Source organism: Macaca thibetana, chromosome 5 (genome assembly GCF_024542745.1).
Source record: "Macaca thibetana thibetana isolate TM-01 chromosome 5, ASM2454274v1, whole genome shotgun sequence".
Classification (NCBI taxonomy): domain Eukaryota; kingdom Metazoa; phylum Chordata; class Mammalia; order Primates; family Cercopithecidae; genus Macaca; species Macaca thibetana.
In genome coordinates, this window is record NC_065582.1 from 88316538 (window position 1) to 88332257 (window position 15720).

Sequence of the window (15720 nt, forward strand, 5' to 3'; positions counted from 1 at the left end):
AAATATTAAACAAAGAGTTTCCATCGCTGTCGTATTTTGCTTAATTATTATTTTTATAGCAGGGATAATAGTTACAAAAAGGAAGCATGAAAGTTTTGCTATCACTGAGTCTGCTAGGACTTTTTATTGGGTTTAGTGATGCAGTTTTAAATGAAACACGCTGCTTTTGGATTAACACCTCTAGTAAAGTAAAGGAAAATCTACAGGTATTTAAAAATCAAATCAAAATTATTGACAGGCTTAGGAAAAATGCCAGCTTCAGCCCCGAGTGGCTGCAATTCCTCTTTAATAAATTCCAGTCTTCTTTATGCATTGGTTAACCCCTTTATTAAGCCCTCTCTTGCTTGTATGTCTTGTATTGATATTTGGACCCTGTATACACAATACTATAACTCGATTGTTTCTGCTCACCTAGAAGCAATCAAACTCCAATGATGCTGTAAACTGAACCACAGATGGACACTCCATTCTTCTGAGGACCTTTAGATCGACCCCAGGAGGAGCCCTAACTGCTGTTCCCCATTCGATATCCCTTTTCAGCAGGAAGCAGCCAGAAGAAGTCATCACCCAAAATCCCCTAACAGCAGTTAGTGTGGCATCTCCACAGGGGGGAATGTTGTGGGAATTATTAAGAAATTATTTTAGACAGATAGAGAGGAAGAGGGGGTCCTTGGGAAGTTTTCATTTTTTAAAGCATCTCCAGAAAAGTTTCTTTTAAAGCCCCAGCTCTTAGAACCAGGCCAGCAACCTTTGCTATGCAAATGCCAGCCACTAGAAACTGGGTTCACCCAAACATGGCATTCCTGTGACCTTCTTGCCCTTTCCCCACATGTTCCTGGCAATATGGCCACCCCATGTATCTCCATGTGTATAGAACATCACGGTGCCCTGCATTTGCATATTAAAAGGCTAAGGTGGGAGGGCCAGCATTTTCCTAGGGCTACGTGAATGGCATGCCTAGTCAAACCAATACCCTGAACCCTATGCAAATCAGACACCACCCCCTCCAACCTCTGTAAATATACCTAGCTGGTATCTGTGGCAGGTGGGGCTCTCTCTCCCAGCTTTAGAGCCCCCCTCCCTCTGTCTCTGTACAAGGGAGCTTCTTCCTTCTTTCCTTCCTGCCCCTTCTTGCCTATTAAACTCTCTGTTCCTTAAAAAAAAAAGAGAGTGCACTCTAAAAAAGTATACATTCTTTCAGTTAATATCCATAATCACTTCACACAATAAACAGACTTGAGAAATGTAAGCTTCCCTTCCAAATCTCAGTTTATGACCTGTTAAAGTTATGTTGCTGTGGGCATTTCAAATCACTGAAACGACCTCAGTACTTAGGAAAGTAGCTGAAGTCAAGTTAGGTTTTTATATTCATAGAAAAGAGTGTTGCTTTTATAGTTTTGTAGGTATAAACCATATCTGATGTTGCAGGTACTTAGAAAAATGTTCTTAAGAAAATTAAGAAAATGAAGCTGAAAGTCAAGTTAGGTTTTTATAGCATCGAGAAAAATGTTGCTTTCATGGTTTTGTAGGTATAAACCATATCTGATATTTCAGATACTTAGGATGTTTTTAACAAAATGAAAGAGAACTGGTACATGCAATTTCTTTAGACTTTCCAAGGGATTTTTCTAAAGCACCACACGAGGGGATTGAGGAGTTTTGACAAGTACAACATGAGAAACAGATCACTATTATGTATTTTTAAAGTGGTTATTAAAAAATAATTGTAAAGTTTTTTTTAAAAAGTAGTCAATATTTTGTCCAAAAAGTTGCAGGCCATTTAAAGACGTGCCTTGAGGGTAGTACTAATAACTTCTAAAGAAAAGTGAAACTCTTAAAACTGCCACCTTGACGCCCTGATCTGCTCACCAAGAGTGGAATCTGATTTTGGTTAAATAGAAAACAGCATTAAAATTTTAGGCTATAATTTATAAATGAGTAACAAAACAGGAAACAATATATGACACTTTAAAGCTTTTTATTTGGAGATTATTATAGATTCAGAAAAGAAATAATGCAGAGAATCTCTATGATATACACACTTTTAATTATTCAAATGTCTGATAAATAAATAGAATTTATCTTTGATGGCAGTCAGATATTCAAATGAAACAAAATATTGATGAAGATATGGTATATAAAGTTGGAATTTAATTATGACTATGTGATATAGATCTTAAGTAGACTTCTTGCTTTAATCCTGTAGTGATGATATATTGTTGTAGATCTCCCTTTCCTTGGTAACTTCACTCTGATTTCATTTAGTAGATTCTCTCTTCTGAATAAGTAACTATCTTAATGGAACTGTCAACCAAAATGTCCCCCCAACCACCAAGAATGAGCGTAAAACTCAAGTCAGCCAAATTCAGTTCCCTTCCTAGGACTCTAAATCGTGAACAGAAAGGCATATCATGATAGAAAATTCAGTCAGAAATCAGTCATCTCAGCTGTAACTCATTGGCAAAATTGCCAGTCAACTCCCTGTTAGCCAAGTTCCCCAGGGCTGCCCTAACTCCAGACCTTTCTATAACCTGGTAGTTTAGCATCTTCTATAATTTTAAAGCACCAGAATGGCCTTCTTAAAGTGCTTTTCTTGCCTAAATCATACAAAGTTGTTTTCTGTTGATTGCAACCAAAGATTCATACTGATAGAAATCTCTCTCTTTAGTAATTACATACAAACATATATATAGTTAAATATATAAGTGATATATCTCAGTGAGAGAATTCCAAAAAAACATGAAAAATATAAGGGAGAATAAAATAGTACTCTGTCATTTCGTCAATTCGTAACAATCACTGTTACTTTCATATTTTCTGTTACTTTGTACATATAAATATGTGTCTAAGTATGTTAAAGAAAACTGAGAATGTAGTTTAGATACCATTTTCTATTCTTGTCATTTGATTTAAATCATGAGAATTTTCCAAAGAGCTAGTTTTAAATTTTCCTTATATATATTTTTGAACAGATCAGATCTATTAAAATATACCTAAAAAGTTGTTGGGAATACAAGTATTTATTTAAAGTTGTTTTGTACATCAAATTTACCCTTGTTGTAGGCTGAATTGTGCGTCCCCAAAATTTACACATTAAAGCTCTAACCCTTAGTACCTCAAAATGTGACTCTATTTGGACATAGGCCTTTTAAAGAGGTGATTTAGCTAAAATTAGGCCATTAGGGTGGACCCTAATCCAATCTGACTGGTATTCTTAAAAGAAGAGAAAGTCTGGACACACAAAAGACACCAGGGATGTATACACCCAGAGGAAAGAATATGTGAGGAAACTGCAAGATCATCTGCAAGCCAAAGAGAGGGGCCTCTGAAGAAACCAAGCATATGCCAACCCCTTGATCTCAGCCTACAAGCAGTGCAAAAATAAATTTCTGTTGTCACACCTGTGACAGGTGTCTGTGATCCTTTGTTATGGCAGCCCTAGCAAATTAATACAGATTTTGGTATCAGAAAGTGTGGTGCTGCTGTAACAAATACCTAAAAATGTGAAAGTGACTTTGGAACTGGGTAATAGATGAAGGCTGGAAGAGTTTTTTAGGTGCATATTAGAAAAAGCCTAGATTGCCTTGGGGAAACTATTAGTAGAACAATGAATGTTAAAGGTGCCTCTGGTGAGCCTCAAATGGAATGAGGAACAGTTATTGGATACCAGAGGAAAGACAACTGTTGTTATAAAGTGAACGGCAAAGAACTTGGCTGTAATGTGTTGTAGTGGTTCATGGAAACTAGAATTTATAAGTGTTGTACTAGGATATGTAGCTAAAAGATTTCTAGGCAAAGTATTGAAGGTGCAAAGTAATGAGGGTACTGGTTTCTTCTTACAGCATATTGTAAATACAGGAGGAGAGACATACATTGAAAACAAAATTGTTAAGAAAAAAGTAATCAAAGCTAGAAGACTTGGAAAATTATCACCCTATCCATATTACAAAAAAGTTAAAAAAGCATGATCTGGACAGAACACCAAAGATGTGGTTGGATAATCATTTGATAAAAAGAATAGAGGTCTCACTCATGGATCTAATCAGCTGTCTCAGCCGAGATGAGGAATGGAGGTTGGTTAATAACAGAAAAAAAAAAAAAAAGCACTACCAGCTGGAACTAAAGGGGATAGAGTTGGAACAAAATGAAGAAAAGCTAATGAACTTCCTGGATTCTATAGGATGGGATAATAGAGCTATCTGGCTGGCTGCAGATACTCATTATCCTTTAGGAAGAGGAAAGAATGACATTTTGACAATTTTGAGATCAGCAAGGTTGCCATTCCTACCTCAGCACTGGGTGGTGAGCTGTCTCCTCCTGGGTTTCAGGGGGCATGGCTGCTACCCACTGCCATGGAGGCGTTGTTGTCACCACAGTGGGCCCAGAAGGTAAGGTTACTACCCTGGTGGGCCTGGAGGACAGATCATCGAGCTCAAGAGGATTATTCTTGGGCCTGAAAATTTGATGGAATTTGCCTTGCTAGTTTTGAGTTTACTTGAAACTGGTGACCTCGTCCTTTTTCCTGATTTTTCCCTTTCAGAATGTGAATTTGTCTATCTTCTGCCTGTCCTACCCGCTGAATTTAGGGTGTAGATAACTTGTGTGGTTTTACAGGTTCCCAGCTGGAGAGGAATTTGTTCTTAGAATAAATAATATCTGCAGTCTCATATACAAGTAATTTAGATAATATTTAGATAAGATTTGGGATTTAGCATTGATGCTGGAATGGTTTGAGACTTTTGGGCTGTTGGAATTGGGGAGGGAATGTATTTTTCATGCGAGAAGGATGTTAATTTTGGAGGCTCAGAAGGTGAATGCTATGGGCTTGTGTCCCCTTTCCCAAATTCATATGTTGAAACCCTAACCTTTAATCTCTCAGAGTGTGATGGTATTTAAAGATAAGACTTTCAAAGAAGTCATTAAGTTAAAATGAGAGTATTAAGACTGGTCCTAAGGGTGTCCTTAAAAGAAGAGTAAATTTGGACACACAAAGAGATCCCTGGGATGCACGCACACAGAAGTAGGACCATGTGAACACAAAGGGAGAAGGTAGCATCTAAAAGCCAAAGAGAGAGACCGCAGAAGAAACCACACCCAACTGACACCTTGATCTTGGCTTTGTAGCCTCTAGAACTGTAAAAAATATAGTTCTATTGTTTAAGCCACTGAGTCTGTGGTACTTTGTTGTAACAGCCCTAGCAAATGAATTCAACCATTTGTGTAAAATATGGGTTCTGGTTAATGAATTCCTTCCACCTGGAAATAGTATACGACTTAAAAAATAAATAGGATTCAAAGTGTGGTCTAGGCACAACACTTTCAATCTGCCTCAACTTTTCATACTCCTATCTTAAAATGGCCTTCCTATCCTCAAATCATGTTAGAACTCTAATCCCTCTTCCTATTTAAATTTAGGAATTTGTCATGTGTTGCTAAAGCTATCTTTACTCAGCTTTTTGTATCCGAACTTCCTTTTCAATGCAGCTGTCACACAGGACCTTAGGCAATCAATACTTCCTAAATAAAACACTGTCACAGTTTTGAAAGGTTATCTGAGGTAATTCCTTCCCATGCCCTTGTAAATTAAAGAAAATTTCCTGAGCACAATTGTAAATATATTGTTATTGTACACATAACTCTATATGTATTTTTGGTTAGTTATTGTAAATTAAAGCAGTAATAAGTGCATTTAGAGAAATCTGGAAACAAAAATATTTAAATAAGCACTACTATTCCCACAATGCAGAGTTAAGCAGTAGTATTATTTGTAGTTTTTGTTTTCCAAATTTTTATTTTCTGCTTACATAGATGTGGTCATGGTAATATAGTTGTGCACAAAGCCAATACACTTAAAATAAAGTTGCTTATAAAAGCAATACAAACTCATTGAAGAAAATTAGAAAAATATTTACAAATCTACAAAGATGGAAAGCAAAACACTGAGACTTCTGCAAAGCTATATAACAAATACTAATATGATTTTAATGCATTATCTAGCACTCTGACTTTTTTCACGTTTGAAGTGACATACAAATATGAACTAGCATTAAATAGAAATAGTCATAGTTTTTCAATAAAAAATTACAGAGAAAAATGTATGAACAAATAATAGCAACCATTGGATTTCTTTAAGCTACTACCAATTAAATAGCAAAACACATGCACAAAAATACTTAGGAAAGTCAATATCATTTTTCAAATGTACTGAAAATCATTACTGAGTTTCTTAACCATAAAAATGGGCATTGCTTTCCCCTTCGAACTGTGTTCTTAAGGAAAGAAAAAGGATGTTTTTGTATGTAATCCCCATAGTAAGTTATAAGAATATAAATAATGAGTCTTTGTGGAGAAAATCAATCCAGTAGGACCAATAATTACTTAAATGTCTTTAAATTTGGTAAATGATTATTTGTCAACTATAGCGTAAAAGATATTTCACCTTGGTAATAGTAAGCTGAGCAATTAGAACCAAATCCTCCGGCTGAAAATAACTAAAAGAGCTGAAGGAAATGTTAATATGAAAGCCAAAATAAGCAAACAAAAACCCTAAAAACAAACAAAAAACTGTTGATAAGTTACATTTGGCCATCCAAAATTTAGAAAACATGTACCCACCCTCGGCTGGGCACAGAGGCTCACGCCTGTAATCCCAGCACTTTGGGAGGCCGAGGCAGGCGGATCACCTGAGGCCAAGAGTTCAAGACCAGTCTGGCCAACATAGTGAAACCCTATCTCTACAAAAATACAGAAATTAGCCGGGCATGATGGTAGGTGTCTATAATCACAGCTACTTGGAAGGCTGAGACAGGAGAATTGCTTGAACCCCGGAGGCAGAGGTTGCAGTGAGCTGAGATCGCGCCTGCTGAACTCCAGCCTGGGAGACAGAGCAAGACTGCGTCTCAAAAAAAAAAAAAAAAAAAAAAAAAAAAAAAAAAAAATTACCTACCCCAAACCTAATAAAAGTCAAGAAATTGGAGAGGGAAGCCAAGAGTTCAAATGTGTTTTGCCCTGAAGTTGGAAGTATCAGCTGTGAAACTCAACAATGGTTTCAGTAGCTTGGTAGGCTTCCGGGGGGGTAGTGGGGTTGGGAGGGGTGGGTGGAAGGTGTAGAGGTAGAGTGTGGGTGGATATTGGGGGAAGCCCAGGGGTTACCAAAATAAAGATTTTGAAACACCCTTATACAACTACTCTGAGAAGAGACTGTAAAGAACTATATTCTCAGAATAAGGGCAAACCAGAAGTAAATCAATCTTTGTTCCAGGCAACTTCCATCATTTGGTTACCACAGCATGAGATTTGAACATAAGTTGATCGTGAATTTGTACCCTCCTAAAGGCCTGGAAGAAGCCACGAAGATCCTCTCTACACAATGTATAATTATCCTGAACCTCAAATTATTCTTCCAAATAATTTTACAAATAATTTTCTGTCAAAGCAAACAAAGCACACATGAAAAAACAAGGTATCCACTGTGAATGAAAACCAGAAAGCAGGAAATAAAAATAAACTCACAAACACTTCTGCTATTGAAATTATCTGATACAGAGAATAAAACAACTATGAAGGAATGATGTCAACAAGATGGTGGAAGAGGAGTTTTCAGAGCTCATTTCCTTACAAAAACATCAATTTGAACAACTATCCACACATAAAAATCCTTTCACAAAGGCTAAAGAATCCGAGTGAGAGGTTACAGCACCTGGTTGGAGCACAGAAATAAGAAAAGACATACTGAAAAGGTAGGAAGGACAGTTTTGCATTACCTGTGTTACCACATTACCTGTTTACCTGTGACGTCCTGGCATCACAGTATGGAGAGAGATAACCCTTTGCATATGAGAAGAGTGAAGGGAAGACCGACTTCACTACAGACTCCAGCCCCAGGTCTGTCCCAGTGCACCCTGGCACTGAGTATTCACAGACAGGCTCCAGTGCAGCCCCTGAGAAACCAGGATTCAGGTCTGCCTCAAAAGACAGTCTCTCTGAAACTGCATCAAAAATAAATAAATAAATAAAGGACCCAACTATATGCTGCCTACAAAAGATTCACTTCAGCTTTAACAACACACATAGGTTGAGGATGAAGGGATGGGAAAAGATATTCCATGCAAATGGAAACCAAAAGAGTACACAGGTAGCTATACTTAAGGTCTGTTTTGTCAAAAAAAGACAAAAAAAGGTCATTATGTAATGATAAAGGGGTCACTTCATGAAGAGAATAGAACAATTATAAATATGCATGCACTCAACATTGTAGTACTTAAATATATAAAATAAATATCTGAAGGAAAAAAATTGCTAGTAATGCAGTAATACTAGTGGACTTCAATATCCTACTTTCAAAAGATTGATTATCAAGACCAAATATTAATAAGGAAATAGGAAAGTTGAATAATACTACTTACCAATGGAACCTAACAGACATAAACAGAACATTTATTCCACAACAGAAAAATGTACATTTTTTTCAAGTCCACATGAAATATTTTCCAGGATAGATTATATATTAGGCCACAAAATAAGTCTTAACAATTTTAATAGGATTGAAATTTTACCAAGTATCTTTTCTAACAATGGTTTGAAACTTGAAATCAATAACAGGAGAGGAAAAATAGAAAATGTACAAATATGTAGAAATAGAATAACACTTTTTTTTTTTTTTTTGACAGGGTCTCACTGTGTCACCCAGGCTGGAGTACAGTGGCACAATCTCGGCTCACTGCAAGCTTCGCCTCCCAGGTCCACGCCATTCTCCTGCCTTAGCCTCCAGAGCAGCTGGGACTACAGGTGCCTGCAACCACGCTTGGCTAGTTTTTTCTACTTTTAGTGAGGATAGGTTTCACCTTGTTAGCCAGGATGGTCTTGATCTCCTGACCTCGTGATCCGCCTGCCTCGACCTCCCAAAGTGCTGAGATTACAGGCGTGAGCCACCACGCCTGGCCGAGTAACACATTTTTAACAGTCAAAGGTCAAAGAAAAAATTCAAAAGGAAATTTAGAAAATGTTGAGAGAAATAAAAATGTAAACACAAAGTACCATAACTTATGGGATGTAGCAAAAGCAATTCTAAAAGAGAAGTTTAAGCAATTACATTAAGAAAGAAGAATAATCTCATATAATCAACTTAAGTTTACACATCAAGGAACTAGAAAAAAGAAAAAACTAAGCTCAAAGTTCTCAAAAGGAAGAAATAGTAAAGATCAGAGTAGAAAAAAATGAAATAAACCCTAAAAAATAATAGACAGGACAAATAAAACTAACATTCGGGATTTTGAAAAAGTAAGGAAAATGGACAAACTTCAAACCCAACTAAGAAAAAATGAAAAAATACTCAAAGAAAATTAAAAATGAAAAAGGAGGTATAACAACTAATACCACGGAAATACAAAAGGTCATAAGAGATCCTTTGAATAATTATACTCAACAATTCAATAATATTGAAGAAAGGAATAAATTCCTTGAAACATGCAACATACCAAGATTGAATCATGAAGAAATAAAAAATCTGAACGGAATTATTTAAGTAACAAGATTGAACCAATCAAAAACTTTTCAACAAGGAAAAATCCAAGGCCAAAAGGCTTCACTGTGCTCTGCACCAAACACCTAAAGAAGAATTAACACCAATCCTTTTCACACTCTTCCTAGAAATTGAAAAGAACACTTCCAAACAAATTTTAAAATGCCAGCATTACCCTAATATCAAAGCCAGACAAGGAAACTATGAGAAAAGAAAATTACATTGCAATATCCCTGATAAATAGAGATTTAAAAATCCCCAGTACAGCACTAGCAAACCAACTCCAACGGCACATTAAAAGGATCACACACTGTGATAAAGTGGAATTTATCCTTGGAATTCAAGTATGGTTCAACATATTCAAATCAGTAGACATGATACACAACATTAATAAATAAAAAATAAAAATCATATGATCATGGCAATAGATGCAGGAAAAAAGCATTTGATGAAATTCAACATCCTTACATGATATAAATCCTCAATAAATTATGTATGAAAAGAAGGTGCATCAGCAAAATAAAGGTCATATATGACAACCCTAGAGCTAACATCATATTCAATGGTGAAAAGTTGAAAGCTTCTCTTCTATGATCAGGAACATAAGAATAGCCCACTTTCACTATTTCTGTTCAGTACAGTATTAGAAGTGTATGCCAGAGCAATTAGACAAGAAAAGAAAAGTAATAAAATGCATTCAAATAAGAAAGAAAAAAGTAAAATCGTGTCTGTTTGCAGGTGACATAATCTTATATATAAAAAACCCTAAATACTTAACCCCAAAACTGATAGAATAAACCAATTCTATAAGGTTGCAAGATACACAATCAACATAAAATTATCAGTACTATTTCTATACATCAACAACCAAGTGTCTGAAAATAAAGTTATGAAAACAATCCCACTTATAATAGTGTCGATAAGAACAAAATACTAAGGAATAAGTTCAACCAAAGAGGTGAAAGATCTGTACATTCAAAATTATAAAACATTAGTGAAGGGAATTGAAAAAGACACAAACAAATGGAAAGATATCTGGTGTTCATGAATTTGAAGAATTAATTCAAAATTCCAATAGCATTTTTAATAGAAATAGAAAAAACAGTTATAAAATTAATATATAACCACAAAAGACCCTGCATAGCCAAAGTAATCTTGAGAAAAACGAAAGCTGGAAACATCATGATATATAATTTCAAAGTGTACTGCTAGGTTGTTGCAAAAGTAATTGTTGTTTTTGCCATTAAAAGTAATAATACAAAGCTACGGTAATCAAAACGTTTTACTTGCATAAAAACAGACATATGGAACAATGGAACAGAATAGAGAATCTAGAAATAAATACACACTTTATGGTCCATTGATCTTTGAAAATGTGCCAAGAACATACAATGGAGAAAATATAGTCTCTTCAATAAAAATGACAGTTGAAAAACTGGATATTCACATTTAAAAGAATAAAATTGAATGCTTATCTCACAGTGTGTACAATAGGCAACCCAAAATGGAGTAGAGAATTAAATATAAGACCTGAAATTGTAAAACTCTTTGAAGAAAACATAGAGAAATAACTCCAGGACATTGGCCTGGGCAGTAATTCTTTGGTTATAACACCAAACACTCAGACAACAATAGCAAAAATAAACAAGTGAGACTACATCAAACTGAAAACCTTCTACACAGCAAAGGAAACAATCACTAAAGAGATAATTTAAGAGATGGGAGAAAATATATGCAAATATATCTAATAAGGTGTTAATATTCAAAATATATAAGGAACTCAACTTAATAGAAAAAAACAACCAACCTAATTAAAATGGGCAAAGGACCTAATAGATTTTTTTTCAAAACAATCACATAAATGGTGGCTAAAAAGTATATGAAAAAATTGCTCAACATTACTAATCATGAGGGAAATGCAAATCTAAACCACAATGAGGTACCTCACACCTGCTGAAATGGCTATTACCAAAAGACACCTGTGGTGATTTAATTAGAAGGCCTATACTTTCTATGCTGAAATGAAACACCATGAGTTTCCTTTTCATTTACTTCTTGAAGAGTGGAGTTTTTACCCTCATGGAAGCAGGAAATGATACTGAGGAAAGAGAATGATACATGGGAGAAGATATCTTTCAAAAAGCCTTTAAAGAAAAAGGCATCTACTAGATAGTTTCCAGATTGTTAAAGACTCATGTTTCTAACCTTGAAGACAGATAGGGAGTAGGAATAGCTACTTTCAGGTAGGTAGGCCAGATGTTTCCAGAAGAACAACAGATTTCTCCAATTATTGTGCTTTCCAATTTAAATCCATCTCATCATTACTGGAAATTTGTCCTCCCATATTCTGAAACATGTACTCTCAGTCCTTGTTTTTAACGGAAATATGATTGCTAACTTTTTACTTCTGTAGGTGTCCATAGGTTGTGTTGGGACTGCTGGACAAACTATTTTTGAAAGGGAAAGCATTTTAAATTTAAACGACTAACTCTTGCTTACTAAATTAAATCACAGCTCCTTAGTAGTATGTGATGAGAGATACTTTCTGACGTGGCTTTAAATTTCTTTTCTACTCATGTTATCCAGTATCACTACATTAACCTGACAGGAGAACTTGCGTCGGGAATCAAGGGAGTGGAGGAATCCTGAATAATGCATAACTTTTTTCCTTGCTATGAACTCAGCTGAGTAAGCACTTTACATACATTATTTCAATTAATCTTCAAATGAACAGATGAGAAAATAGAATCTTCATTAAACAGATAACAGAGATGAGCACAGAGAAATTAAGTCATTTGTTAGGAGGCACACAGACAGTTATCTGTTGGATTCCAAAGCCCACGATATTAGCTACAAGTTACACTTTTTCCCTATTTCAGGAAACGAAGAGAACATAATGAAGTCACACTAAAACAAACTATCTTTGCTATTCTAAGGTCTGTCTTCTGGAAGGGAAGTGAATTCGTTTCCTCTTACTGCTGGAAGAAATTAACACAGGCATGATGTCTTAAAATAATACAAAAAATCAGCACCATAGGAAATGTCAAAACAAAACAACAACAACAACTTATTACAGTTTTGAGGTCAGAAGTCTGAAATGGACTTCACTGGGTTCTGGTGGCTGTAGGGTAGAATGTTTCCTTGCCTTTCTCAGCTTCTAGAGGCCACCTGCCTTCTTTGATTTGTCTCCACTTTGTCTTCAAATTTAGCAATGATCTGTCCAGTCTTTCTCATGCTCCATCACTCTGACGCTAACTTGCCTACCTAATTCTTTCACTTAAAAGTACCTTTATAATTACACTGGGCCCACCTGGATTATCTATTATCTCAAGGCCAAATGATCAGCAATCTTAGTTGTATTTTAAGAACTCCCCTTGCAACGTAATAGAACATATTCATAGATTCATAGATTCTGATGTTGAGGACATGGATATCTTTGACTGGGGTTGTGGGGAAAGGGGAGATTATTCTTCCTACCACAGGCAGGGTGAATGTCTTTATAATGGTGATGCTCAGAGTTAGATACTAATCTGATTTGGCGTAGAGCTCTTCTAACAAATGTGAATTTTACAAAGGGGGTCCAGCCTCTAATTTAAAAATCAAGCAAAAAATGATATAAGCTGTCTGAGTGTCAGATAAACTAGCTAGGATTCAGGGAGGGATTCTAATCTTCTCAATGGAGATGAACTTCAAATCTGGAGACCAAGACAGAAGTCCTGTTATGGGATCAAGTCAAAAGATGAGAAAAACCTGCTCTAGAAAGCTTAAGAATTTCACAAGAGCTCACAGGTTGTTCCAAGCAACTTGGCCTAATGCAAACAGATCAATTTTCTCTCCCCCACCTTCTTCTAGAAATTGTCCCTGTTTTCATATGGTTGTCTTCGCCTTATGTATGTCTAAGTCCAAATTTCACTCTTCTTATAAGGACACTGGTCAGATAAATTTGATAGGACTAATTGGATTAAATAGCACTGAGAACATAGAAGAAATACATACACATGCAAGGAAACATACATATACATATTGGCCATGTGCCATCATGAATTAGTCATATATTTATGAACATTTTCATTAAGAGGGTATATCAGAAATAAATAGCTTTATATTCCAACAGCATATACCAAGTAATATTAAATGAAGAATGTATATACGTCACTTATTTATTAGACTATAAGTTTCCTGTAGTCATTAGACAAATGCTTTGTACATGACTTGCACAATGTAAGGCTTTCAGTGAATGAATGAATACTTCTTAAACATATGCCTTACACTGAAAGAGGTATTTTAGAACTACAAAATTTTAAATAAAGAAAGTTTTAATTTATCAGATGTTTTGTGGACATATATATGTGTGTGTATATGTATATATGTCAATGTGCCCTACGAAATAGATATATATTTACATACATACATATATATTTCTATATATATTTATATGTGTGTATATATATATACACACATACATACAATAACACATTCTGTATAGGAAAACAGCAAAGATGCCAGTTTTTCTATTACATTGCTAATTGCTTGAAAACAAAGCAGGCTGTGAGCACTGCCTGTGAAATAAATAACTCTAGTGAAACATGTAGAATTCTATCTCTACCCACCATACATAGACCATGCTTTTTAATAAAGATTATTAATCTTGAAAATTTTAGTTTTTATCATTTTTGTTTGGAAAGATTGCTGTAATTAATTATAAATACACAAAAGATAACATATAAAGACATTTTGTCTGTTTTCATCATTGAGTACTTTCCATTTATAAAATATGAACAAATCATAGCTACATAATCCATCATCTAGTCCATATAATGCATGTATGTAGTTTCAAGACTGAGGCACAGCCAAACCCAGTAGGCCTCCCTTAGCATTAGAAAAGGTGAAGAGACATTGCCTCTATTTTAGTTGCTGTAGAGATGACAGCATTGCAAAGTTAAACTCAAGGGCTAGGTTACCAAGACAGCCAACCTAGTTCTGAATTCAAGATCTTTTCTTTTCCTCTTGCTTTGCACGTCCTGTTGCCTCATTTGACTTTGGTTAGGACGTTTGCCTCACCTTTGCCAAAGTACTGTCACTTTTGGTATAAATCAGAAAAAGGAGGATGTGGATACACAAATGCTCAGGACTTTCATAGTGGCAGCTACCCACGATGTAGTCCTTTCACAGGTGAGTCAGCGTTGGAGAATAAATGGGTTAATGGGTCTTGGCACCCATGGCTACATCCTTGGCTTGCCAAGTCAAAAATCTCATTGGGTAATTAAGAGATTCTCATAATGCTCCTTAAGCCCCTTCTTTGGCAGACATCATAAAGGTTATACCATTTTGCATGACATAAATGGAAAAATGTAGGTAAGCCAGAAGCAATAATAGCAGATGAGCTCTGCCAGATAGTGAAGAAGATAAATGAGATGATCAAAACAGCAGTTGAGAAGTACATTTGAAATAAAATGTTCAAAAGCTGCAATCAGTAGCCCTCTGAGGAATGTTAATACAGGCTTAATGATAGTGAACTAAGACCAGGGTATTTAACTAGTGGTTGTGATGGTTCTTAAATGTTCATGGCTAGACAGTCTGGATGGTTATGTGTATCACATATCTGTAGAGATAGAGCAAGGATTGTATCCCAAATAGTAAAAAGGTTGAAGTATCATGCCACCGGGATGGAGTGGAGAGAAAGGAGATGACAAGTTATCTATAGGAGCTCAGGTATTTATGTTGATGGAAACAGGAAGATGATTAAGTTGGGACAGGTATTTGTGCCTCCATATGTTTACCTCAAAGAGGTAATTCCGCTGCAGATATGTTTAACTAGCTTTATATATTTACACTTGTAGTTCTTGTCTTCTTTAAAGTTTAATACATGATATTTAAAATACTGATTTTATCATATGACAAATTATTGGGCTGCTGTTTAAGCTGATGTTGATTTATTTTGTTACTTATGTTCTTGGTCCCGTTCTTAGTGATTACAGAAGACATTCTTAAAGACATTCTCAAGACACAATTGATTCTGATTTAGAAAATCAACAACAGGAAGGCAACTGTTCATCAACTATTTTTAAGTACCTAAGAATCATCATTACATTTTTTAAAGACAAGCAAATGTCTAAGAGGCAAGATGTTTAATTTAGTGACTCTAACACCCTGAGCAATGCTATTGGCTACTGAAGTTATGAATCTCAAAGGATAGTTCA